Source organism: Pteronotus mesoamericanus, unplaced genomic scaffold (genome assembly GCF_021234165.1).
Source record: "Pteronotus mesoamericanus isolate MK-2021 breed Mesoamerican mustached bat unplaced genomic scaffold, CSHL_Meso_final scaffold_167, whole genome shotgun sequence".
Lineage (NCBI taxonomy): Eukaryota > Metazoa > Chordata > Mammalia > Chiroptera > Mormoopidae > Pteronotus > Pteronotus mesoamericanus.
Window position 1 is genome coordinate 23,107,943 of NW_026555308.1, and position 12,552 is coordinate 23,120,494.

Here is a 12,552-nt window from a genome sequence, read left to right on the forward strand (position 1 = left end):
CCTCTCCGTCACGAAATCCCAGATGTCTAATTAGCTCTGAGCACTGTCTAAAAGTATTTTTACATCCATTACGTGCATATGATTTTTCTCCAATGTGAATTCTCTGACGTTGAATGAGCTTTACTTTCATGAAAGCATTCACATTTATTGCGTTTGTAGAGTGTGAATTAGCTGACGTCCCATGGCGCTGGGGTGCTGACAGATGCTTCCTGCAAATAGAGATTCTCTCCAAGATGAATGTTAGGGTGTTCAGTAGGATGGGAGCCCCAAGGACAGGTGCCTGTATTCCTAACAAAGACCTTGTCTCCGATATGAATGATGTAATACTGAACTAATTTTTCATTCTTTTCTAAGATTGGTCACACTTATTTTGGAGTTTTCTCACTTCTAAAAAATGTAGGTAGAATTGCAGTTTTCAAATATTCATCACATTCATGGGTGAGGTCCCTAATGGTCTCTAGATGACTCTGTATTCACAGACCACTACAGACTCAGGGACCCGGTCAGCATTCCACAGGGACCTTCTCCTTGCATCCACCTCCGAGTCTACTGCTGCCAAAAGATCTTGCTCCGGGTCAGCTTCTGCTCTTGTTCCGAGTCTCACAATATGAAAACGTAAATATTAACCCTTCTGTCTTAAAGGACAAGAAGATTTCTTGGACTGAAAATGAAAGATTTGAGGAGGAGACTTAAGAATAAGACTGCCTTTAAGAGACTATATATTATAAAATGATGGATGTGACCGACTGCTGGTTACCTATTTGCCTTTTTTTTTATGAACCCCATCTTGGTCACAGTGAGAATGTACCCATTAAAAATACCTTTTCTGATGACTGAGAGAGAGTACATAGGAAATTGCAAAGAGGCTGATCCTACTTCATTTCTTGATATGGATGCTGGGCAGATGGGTGTGTTCACTTCGTAAAAACCCAGGAGTAGTATACTTATGATTTGTGCACTTCCTATGATGAAAATTTAAGAATAAATCACTTCTCCCTCCTGCCATGCAGCCATGGGACAGTTCTGGCAAATGAGACATAAGCAGAATTGAGTTCCCAAGAAACCTTGTTAACGGGCATGGACTCTGGGGCAGGAAGCTGTTGTCCCCCGCCCCGCCCCTCACCCCCACCTCCTGCCCCGCTTCTTCCTGTGCATCCCGGGTCTGAGGTCCTGGGAGCGTGGGGAGGAGGGAGCCTGGGGAAGGTACCTGGTCCCTGATGGCCTTGAATTTCTCACCTCCAGAATTTTTACTTTTTTTTTTAGTCTAGTGGGTTAAGAATAATTTACATTCTATTGCGAGGTTAAACCTCTCTTCCTCATGTTTTAGTTATTTGTGTTCCCCTTTTTCCTTTGTAAACTTTTGAATTCATTGAAGATATTAGCCCTTCGTATGTCAGATGTTTTACAGATAGCCTTCCAAATTTGTCATTTGTCTTTTTTGTGACAAATATTTGTGTGTTTTATTTATTTATTTAGCTTTATAAGCTTTGGAAAGCTTATTTTAAATGTGTGTTTTAATGTGTGCATATGTGTGTTTTAAAACAGAGCTCAATACATTTTTATTTTATGGCTTCCAAATTTTGTATAATATTTATACCTTTTCTACTCCAAAATTGTTAAAATGCAAATCCTTTTTAACAGCACTTTCATTGTTTCATTTTTGTATGTTAAAATCTTGGACCCAAGTGGAATTTAATACAATGTGAGGAATCAAGTAAAGATCTAGCTTCCCCTCTTCCATCACTTCCTGCTCCTATCTAGTGAATAACTATTTTTTTCCTAGAAATTTTGAAATGCTTCCTTTATCACGTGTTAAACTCCCATTTGAATTTGGGTCTTTTTCTTGAATTTCTATTTTTTTAATATTTATCTTCTCCAATAATTAATTATTTTTTAACTTTTTTATAAGTTGTATTAATGTCTGATAAGGTTACTTGTCTCGTTACTATTCTTTTTCAAAACGCTCATGGTGAAAATAAGGTGGATGAGCTGGAGCTGGTGAGAGTTACTCAGAGGTTGAACTGTGTCCTTGAGAGGCGTTAAATTGGTGTGACTGTGTATGAGCAACACATTCAATTAAATGAAAAAGGATGAAATGAGAATAATGTAACATCATCACGAAATACTATGTTTATGATGATGTCAGGGATTGCACAAAGGTTCCTTAATATAGATAGCATGTACCAATATCTTTATTTTAAGCAGTCATCCTTTTCCTCTACAATGTATTTCTGGGATCATTTTGTTAAAAAGTCATTATTCTCTCTTAATCATTACTCATATCCAGAAACTCAGCATCAAACAAGTTAATAAATATGTCATAAAAGCAAAAGCATAAAACTTCTGATGACCTTTAGTAATATAAAAGGGTAACATTATTCTTCAAGTCCTATTACACAAATTTATGTATACTCAGGATGATTATTTTATGGGCCTCAATATACTGTGAAGTCTATACAAAGCACAAACCCTTCTGTCTAGTCTGAAAATAGCTCTATGATGAGAGGACAAGAATAACATTAACAATTGTGCTTCCCTTTTGGAATTCAGGAGAGTCATGAGGAAATTATGTGTAAGATCGAAGCCTTTTTTTAAAATAAGATTTCCAAAGAAACCCTAAATGACTCTATTTTTTCTGAGACATTTCCTTGAAACAGAAGCATTCAGAATAATTCCATTGATATTATAGCTGCATGTGATTCTAGGTTTCTTCTAAAAATGTCTATTATAGTATTTGAAAGTATTAAAATAACTAGTCTCTCAAATCATGTCTTTTTATTCATCTTCTCTTTGCTGCATGAATACTTTGTATTTAATGGCATAATGAGCATTAACATGAAATGTCTGGAAAAATGTGGACCCAGGAAAAAATTAATGCCTTGAATATGTCAAAATTTGTAAAAGTAAAACAAGATCTGATGTAAGTGTTTAAAAAAGATTATAGGAGCTGTACATAGTAACTTCCAAAAACTATAGTATAGAATAGGGTGGGGCAGGGGAGGGGATAAAAGAGAAGCTTTACAAATGGAGAAGACGGAAGAACACTTCCTCAGCCAGGTGAACAGGGGCAACAGCAACAGTGATTAGACATAATTAGCATGTGCCCTTGATATGATGGATGACAGTGGCCCTTTACCTCTGTGACCTTTGTCCCCAAAACCCGTAACTCCAGCCTAATCATGAAAAAAGCATCGGGCAAATAAATCCCAACTGAGGGTATTTCTACAAAATACCTGACTTCTTAAAATTGTCAGGATAACCAAAAACAAGAAAAATCTGAGAAAGTGTCACATCCAAGAAGAGCCTGAGAAGATTTGACAACAAAATGTTGTCCAAAAACATCATGAAAATGTTTCACTGAGCAATTATAAACATTCTTGGAAAAAATTTTTACAAAAAGCCTTTGAAAAGAAGTAAAAAATATAAAGAGGAGTCAAATGGAAATTTTAGAACTGAAAAATATAATAACCAAACTTAAAAACTCATTGAATGGGCTGAATAACAAGATGGAGGTGACAAAGAATCAGTAAATGAAGACTGATCAATAGAAAGTATTGACTGAAAAAAATTACCAGAACTTCAGGGACCTGTGGAAAAATAACAAAAGATCTAATATCCATGTCATTGGAGTCTCAGAAGGAGAACAGAGAGTGGGGGTCTGAAAAAAATATTGGAAGAAATAATGGTTGAAATTTCCCCTAAGTTGGCCAAAAGAAGAAATCTACAAATTCAATAAATGCAAAGAAATTCACACCAAGACACATAATCAAACTTCTGAAAACTAAAGATGAAAAGTCTTGAAAACAACTATGATGTCTCTTGAAAGAAACAACCATTACCTATAGGTATCAAAATTTGTGGGACACAGTTAAAACCATCTGAGATGGAAATTCATAATACTACATGCTTACAGAAAGATCTCAAATCAATAATTTAAGCTCCTATCACAAGAAACTAGAAAAAGAATAGCAAAATAAGCCCAAAACAAACAAAAGGAAGGAAATAATAAAGATAAGAGCCAAAATCAATGAGATGAAAAACAAAAACAACAGAAAGGCAATTAAACAAAAAGCTGCTTCTTTGAAAGGTCAATAAAAACTGATAAACCTCTAGCAAGACTGATAAAGAAAAAGAGGAAGAACACAAATTACCAATATCAAGAATAAAACATTGGACAGCCATGAACTGGTGGATTTAGGACAAGGAAGCAAGCATGTGAGGATCCAGGCAGGAAGCCTCACTCTGTGGTGATGAGAATAATGTTCCACACCCAGCCTTGGCCCTGACCTTCCAACAGAAGTGTGTGGACACATAGCCAGAAAAGCAGTAGGTTAGGGCATGCGGCAAGAGAGCACCAAGTGAATGGCCTCATGCCGGAGCTCATTAAACATACCACACAGCACCATGAAAATAATGCCTGCAAGGCAGTAGTAGTGGAAAGCCTGCACTTGGTCTCATCGATCTCTCTTCTAGCAATTTAAGAGGCATTAGCCCCATCTTCTTCAGACCCAGGGCCTCCAATAAAACAATATCCCCCAATTCTGTTGTCAAAAAAACCCCCAAACACAATAGAATATACTCATTCTCACTAAAGCCACCTCACCCCTTAGGTCTGCCCCTCACCTTTGATACAGGGGCTCTGCGAACCATTTTGAACAAACTACCTATTTACTTCTACCCTTCTTGAGGGAAACCCCTGATTAACTCTTGTCACCTCACCAGTGCCAAGGGCCAGGAAATCAATGCCCAGCATCCCTGGGCACCCACACCAAGTACAGCACAGAGAAGACCGCAGCATGGAGGGAAGCAGAAGACATCTGTATAGATAATTTTTCAGCCATTGTCCCCCTGGTCAGTCATCACCAGAATCTTCAGAGGTCATCACTACATCCAAGTTATACTGAATCAGGTCATTCTGAAGCACATGAATGAGGATCACAGCCACAAAATCCACCAGTAAAAACATAAACACATGGAATTGATGATGGACAACCAATATATCTCCAGTGTTCAGGGAAAGAAATCACTACCATCATCTGCATACCAACTGTCACTCAACACTCCACTGAAGTCTCAGACCAGCGCATGCTGTAGGTGTGAGTGAGGCTGTAACCAGTCCCGACTGTGGTGCTTGATGCCCCACACTGAGACATTGGCAAATAGAATTTGATCTCCATGGTATCCTAAGTGGGAGCCCAAGGGGTCCGAAGCCCTATCTTATGGCCATGTAGCAGGAAGCCACTCTCCTCCATGTAGCCCAGAAAGCCACAGGTTGTCATCTACCACAAATTCAAGCGTTACAGTCTTGAGGGCCTGGCACTGCTGCCCCACCTACAGAGAGCCAGTCAGGAGTCAGACAAGGTCTCCCCAGTCACAGGGTTAGAGCAGGGTTTCTCAACCTTAGCATTACTGACACTGTGGGCTGGAGAATTTTGTGTGTGTGTGTGTGTGTGTGTGTGTGTGGGCAGGGGATAGGCTGTCTTGTACATGGTAGTATATTTTGCAATATCTTTGGTGCCTTCTTACTAAATGCCAGTAGCAACCCCTAGTGTGGCAGTCAATAATGTGTCCAGACATTGCCAAAGGTCCACTGGGGACCAAGTGTCCCCTGTTGAGAACCACTGGATTAGACCTTAGTATGTTGGAGCCTCCAAGAAAAGAAAGGATAATTTGACAGGGTTGAAACCTAGAGAAAGGAGAGAGGCCAGATGTAAGAAGGTCTGGGGTAGACTAAGGGAAAGACCCCTAAGATAGGATTTGCTAAAGAAAAAGCATGACAGGGAGAATTAGAGAGTAAAGGAGCCCATTAAGAAAAAGCCACAAGGGCAACATGGAAGGAAATGGGACAGCATAGGAGTGATAGTTGGGACCTGATTACCAACAGAGAAGCTTGGAGTCAGGAGCCCTGGGCTCTCACATCAGCTCACTATCCTTGTAGTCTTGAAAAAGTCACTTCTGAGCAAGTTTCTTTGTCAACTGAATGCAAATAATACCACCTGCTCTGCCTGGCACATGGGTTATAGTTAGAATCAAGTCAATAATTCCATAAAGATATAAAGGTGCTTTGAAAACCAGAGGGGGGGGGAGAGAGAGAGAGAGAGAGAGAGAAAAGAATATATTGGCTATCATTACAGACTCTGAAGACTTTAGAAGAATAATAAAGAATACTATAGACATCTCTACCCATATATATTCAACAACTCAGATGAAATAAACCAATTCCTTGAAAACCACAAACTACCAAAACTCACTCAATATGAAATAGATAATTATAAATGTCATATAATAATTTTAAAAATTGAATTCATAGTTAAAAAAAAAACTTTTGTCTCAGTGGCCCCACAACTAGTTTGGCAACTCACTGGAAGGACTCATAGGACTCCATATAAAGTTATACTCAAGATTTCCTACAGCAAGGATATAATGCAGGAAGAGCAGAAAAAAAATATTTATGGGCAATGCGAGAGAGATCAATGTACATTTTCTTATCTCTCTTCAGGGATAGCTCAGACACATCTTCTCCACATGCAAACTGCAGGAATGTATGTGTGATGTCCTTTTCCAGGAAATCCTACTCGAGTCTTGGAGTCCAAAGTTTTTAAAGGGAGCTGGCCACATACCAGCTGGTGACCAAGCCTGACCCCAATCAAGGCACAATACAGGTATACATCATGAATTTTTATGTTTACTTTAAACATGCTGACAATCTGGTTTATCTTGACCCACTGCTTTGGACATAGAGAATAACATTTTACCCGTTGCTATGTGAATATTCCAGGAGTTTAGTTCTCAGAGTTTGACCAAGGGTCATCGCCATGGATACAGAGATAAGTGAGAAATGAGTGAAACAGACCAGCTATGTTCAGTGTTACCTCACACTCTTAAAAAAGAAATCTCTAGACCCAGATAGTTTCACTGGAGAATTCTACCCATATTTAAAGAAATAGTAACACCAATTATACACAATGTTCAGAAAATAGAAGAGGGAGCACTTCCTACCATACATTATGAGGCCAGTATTACCATGACACCAAAAGCAAAGGCAAGAGACCTATATTTCTCATAAACACAGATGCAAAAATCCTCAAAAAATACTAACAGATTGAATCCAGAATTATATAAAAACAATTTTACACTCTAAGCGAGTAGGATTAATTCCAAAAATTCAAGGATGGTTCCATATTCAAAAATCAAACGATGTAATCCACCATATTAACCAGCTAAAAAAGAAAAACTACATGATCTTATCAATTGACATAGAACAGCATTTGACACCCATTCATGAAAAAAACTCTCAACAAACTTAGAATAGAAGGGTACTTCCTTAACCCAAGCATCTACAAAAACTCCACAGCTAACATTGCACTTAATGGTGAAAGGCTGAATGCTTTTCCCCAATGACTGAGCATAAGGCAAAGCTTTTTGCTGTCATCCCTCTATTCAGTATAGTATTGGAAGTCCTAATCAGCGCAATAAGGAAAGAAGAGGAAATAAAAAGCATACAGATTGGAAGGGAGAAATAAAGCCATCCTTATTTTCAAACGACATGGTTGTCTAAAAACAAAAACTCTCAAAAATTTAACAATAATTTTTTTAAAAAACTAGAACTAATCAATGAATTCACCAATTCAGCAAATCCTCATGATACAAGACCAACATACAAAAATTAATTATATTTCAACATATAAATAATGAACATTTGGAAACTGAAATTCAAAACATATTCATAACATTTAAAACATAACACATAATCACTCAAAAATTAAATATGTAGGCATAAAGTATAAATCTAACAGAATTTGTGTACTGAAAACTATAAAATGCTAATAAAAAAGATATAAATAAATGGAGAGATATCACATACATGTATTGAAAGACTTAACATAGTAAAGATGTCAATTTTTCCCAAATTAATCTATAAATTTGATGCAATTTCTATCAAAATCTTTGCAAGATATTTTTGTTGACATTGACAAACATTCTAAAATATGTAACTGGAAAGGCAAATTAACTAGAATAGCCAAAACAACTTTGAAAACGATTAAAGTGGGAGATATAACTTTACTTGGTTTCAAGACTTATTATATAGCTATAATAACCAAAAATGTTTGCCCTGACTGGTGTGGCTCAGTGAGTTGGGTATCATTCAGCAAACCAAAGGGTTGCCAGTTCGATTCCCAGTCAGGGCCGGGTCTGTGGTTAAGGACATGCAAGAGGCAACCGATCAATGTTTCTCTCACACATGGATGTTTCTCTCCCTTTCTTTCTTGCTCCTCCTCAAAAGAGAGAAGAAAAGAAGAAAGGAAGGAAAGAAAAGGAAGGAAGGAAGGAGAAAGAAAGAAAAGAAAAGAAAAGAAAAGAAGGAAGGGAGGGAGGGAGGGAGGGAGGGAGGGAGGGAGGGAGGAAGGAAGGAAGGAAGGAAGGAAGAATCAGAAGAGGGAGGAGACACATAGATAACACCTGATTTTAGCCAAAATGCTGACAAGCAGTATATAGCTCAACAGAACACAATAGAGAGCCAAGAAACAAACCCATACAAATAAATATACTCAACTGATTTTTGACAAAGGCAAAACAGCAATTTGATAGAGGAAAGATAGTCTTTTCACCAAATGGTATGGAGGTAATTGGACATCCATAGGCAAAAAAAAAAAAAAAAAAAAAATTCAACCTAAACCTCACATTTTATACAAAAATTAATCCATAGACTTTGTATAAAATGTAAAACTTTTAAAACAGGAGAAAATCTTCAAGACCTAGGGCTAGGCTGGTGGTTCTCAACCATGGGTGATTTTTCTTTTTTTAAACCCTCGCCCAAGGATATGTTTATTGCTTTTTAGAGAGAGAAAAACATTGATGTGAGAGAAACAGAAAAACATCGATAGGTTGCCTCCTGTATACGCCCCAGCCAAGGATTGAACCTGCAAATTGAACCTGCAACATTTCGGTGTATGGGATGGTGCTCCACCCAGCTGAGCACCGCACCCCTTGCCCCTGGCAGGGCTCAGCCGAGGGTGATTTTGCCCCAGAGGGAATTTGTCAATATCTGGAGACATGTTTTATTTTCGTTACTGGGGATGGGGGTGGGACTGGCATTTGGTGGGTAGAAGGTCAGGAATGATGATAAACACCCTTTAATACACAGGACAGCTCCCCAAAATAAAGAATCATTCATTGAAAAGGTCAGCCAAGGTTGGGAACTCTGGTCTAGGCAAAAAGTTCTTAGACATGACATTGAAGGCATAATCCATTTTTAAAAAAAGATAAATTTAACAAAATTAAAACTTTTGATCTGCAAAAGATCCTGTTAATAGGATTTTTTAAAAACTAGCTACATATAAAATAGTTCACCTCTGTAGTGCTTCAATGTTCTCATCTGAGCCCATGTCCCTTCTCTCTAAAATGGGTATAACAGCCCCTGTGGAAAGCTGCTGCGAGTATAAAGTAAGAATTTATCTCTGAGCCAGCATGTGGTGATGCTCAGTAAGTAGTATCTGTTATTAGCCTGTACTATATATATGCCTTAACAGAGGTTGGTATCCCTATCCTACACTTTGGGCCGAGCATTTTTATCAACATTTTATCTGGGTCAATTGGGACCCCTGCCCCACCAGCCCTGTGAGCCGCAGGGTGTATGTATGGTCAGAGTCAAGCTGCCTCTCCACACCCAGGTGTCCCTGTGGGTTGGCAGGGCCAGCTGAGGAGGCCGATCTGGATGCTGCGAGCTGAGGAGAAGTAGGGCAACCCCGGCCTGGCCAGAGCAGGAGACGAAAGGACTTGCAGTAAATCTAGCCCCTCAGTATGCATGAGAACTACCACCCCACATGCTCCTGAAAGAGCACCAAAACCCAGCTCTGTGCCTCTCTCCAGCCCCTGCAGGCTCACCAAAGGAAGGAAGCCGCCCAAATCCATGCAGCAGTACACCAGGGAGGACTCTGGGGTGGTAAAGGGGCCAGCAGACCCTCTGTTCAGAGCCTCAGGGATCCCAGGAGATATGCAGGGACATTCGTCTTAGTATCTTTGGGAGTTAAGCACCAGTTTCTGAAAAACTGCATTCCCTACTCAGAGTGAATAGCAAGCAGAAACTACCAGCGAGGCCACCGTGGCTTGTGTGGGAAACAGATCCAGGAAGCTCTAGAACAGAAAAACTGAACCAAAGGTAGGGTTGTATTGTGTATTCATCAAGACTGGAAAGGATGTTTCTGTAGAATTATAAAAAGAAATAACTTTTTTCCTGCAAAATGACCTCTGCATGTTTTATTAGTTAGTTAGGGCTCTGTAACAAAGTTCCACAGACCAGGTGGCATAAAAATAGAAATTTATTTCCTCACAGTCTGGAGGCTAACAGTCCAAGATCAAGGTGTCAGCAGGGTCATTTTCTTCTGAGGCCACTCTCAGCGTGTACCTACCTGCCATGTCCCTGTGTCTTCACATAGTCTTCCCTCTGTGTGTGTCTGTGTCCTAATTTTCTCTACTTACAAGGACAGTAGTCCTATTGGATTATAGCCCATCCTCATGACCTCATGTTACCTTAATTACCTCTTTAAATATCCTATCTCCGAATATAGTCATTCTGAGAAACTAAAGGTTAGATTTCAGCATATGAATTGGGGGTGGGGACACAATTCAGCCCATAACACATGCAAAGCTCAGGCAATTCAACACTGAACAAAACCTTTCAAGTACATAAAAATGTATCTAAATTACAAATTTCTTCAGGTTTTTCTGCTGCTTTCATCTGATATCAGCTGTTAAATCAATAACAGTCTCAGCATTTTAAAAATACCTTAACAATTTTGACATTTAGGAAGGTTCAATACCTTAGCTAACTCTTAGATTAGCCCAGCTTGGTATGATCTCATTTTTCAGAGGAAGCAACTTCTGTTCAGCGCTTAGTCACAGCTGGACTTCTGGAACATCTAGCATCTGAATACATCCAAGTGGTGGGAGAGGATGTTTTTTAGACTGAAACATTTTAAGTAATCTTGTTCACGCAGACATTCTTCATGAATGACTGAGCTGACTTTTTACCACGAACAGATGATTTTGTATCAGAATTGCTTTTTTTTAAAAGAGTTAATATACCACATATCAAAAGAGATTATAGTGCATAAAAAATTGCTATAGACTGAGAACCAGGAGACCTAGGAACTTTGGGAAAATTACTTCATGTTTTTTCACTTGAAACATGAGTGGCTGAATATAAAGTTCTTCCTGCTATAAAATTAAAATTCCTTCCTGCTATAAAATTCTAAAAGGTTAATATAAAACAAACACAGCTTTCCTCTCAATAGCATCTTCCTAATTAACCCTAAAAAGTGATTATTACGTTGAATTCTGACTTTAAGCATAGTTACCTAATTATTATCTATCTCAAATGCTCCTCAGCAATACAAACATGCAGGCCATTGGGAATGACCAGGTTTAAAGATCACAACAGTTACCGAACTCGTGGGGTTTGGGGCTTGGGATGCTCTATTAAAAAATGAGATGTGGATTCCCTAGCCAGTGTGGCTCAGTGGATTGAGTGCCAGCCTGAGAACCAAAAGGTTGCCCGTTTGATTCCCAGTGAGGGCACATGCCTGAGTTGCAGGCCAGGTCCCCAGCTGGGGGTGTGAGAGAGGCAACTAATCATTGATTCTCTCACACATCATGTTCCCCTCCTGCTCTTTCTCTCTCCCTCCCCATCTCTCTAAAACATAAATAAATAAAATCGTATTTTTTAAATGAGAAGTGGTTGTCACAAAGTGGTTTTATTTATTTGCAGAAAGTAAAGGAGAGGGGATTTATAGCCAAAGCTCTCCCTCCCTGAAGGGAAGCTTGTTCATTGCCTACATACACTATTTGATCAATTACATGTAGATTTCTTCTTTGCAGTTGATATATTTATCAGGGTGGGTTCCTGTCAAGCTTATCCTGTTTACAGCCTGTCTGCAAAATTCTGTGCTACATTTTAACATTTAGCAAGAATAGAACGTAGTAAAAATGGCCCAGGCCTTAAGACCCTTGTCCTATCTAAAACACCTTGAAAATGCTGTGTTGATATTAGAGTTCTGCCACTAAGCCTCCCATCTCACTCAAAACAGATTCTTCTGACTTGGCCCTCATGCTCCCTCAATAACTATGAACAACACCTCCCCCGGCCCCACCCATGACTTACAAAAGTCCTTGCTTTCCTATATTTATTACTTTAAGGATCTGATGAAAACTATGGACCCATTCTTTCCCAAAATATATATGCATATGTGTGCATATATTTTGTTGTGCATTAAATTTTCTGGAGTTCATGAACTCTTTCAAGCTCGTTCATAAACACTGTGGTAGCACTGGAGCTCCACACTCAAAGCGGGGAGCTGCTTAAGTGTTCGTGATATTCCAGAAAAACCACCCAGAGGACTAACTGATGTGGACATGCCTATTATTACTCACATTACAGGGGACTGCACCAATGGCGGGGATCGGTGGGAGGGAGACCGCACCTCCACCCGTCTGAGGCTCGTTATAAGGGGTCCCAGACAAAGGAGGCACATGTCCCATGCATAACTCTAAACT

General features: G+C 39.1%; 1 pseudogene; it reads right to left on the minus strand.

Moving 5' to 3' along the window:
• Positions 1–4,237: 4,237 nt before the first annotated feature.
• LOC129083334 (transmembrane 9 superfamily member 1-like) lies at positions 4,238–10,416 on the minus strand (annotated as a pseudogene).
• Between the last annotated feature and the right edge of the window lie 2,136 nt (positions 10,417–12,552).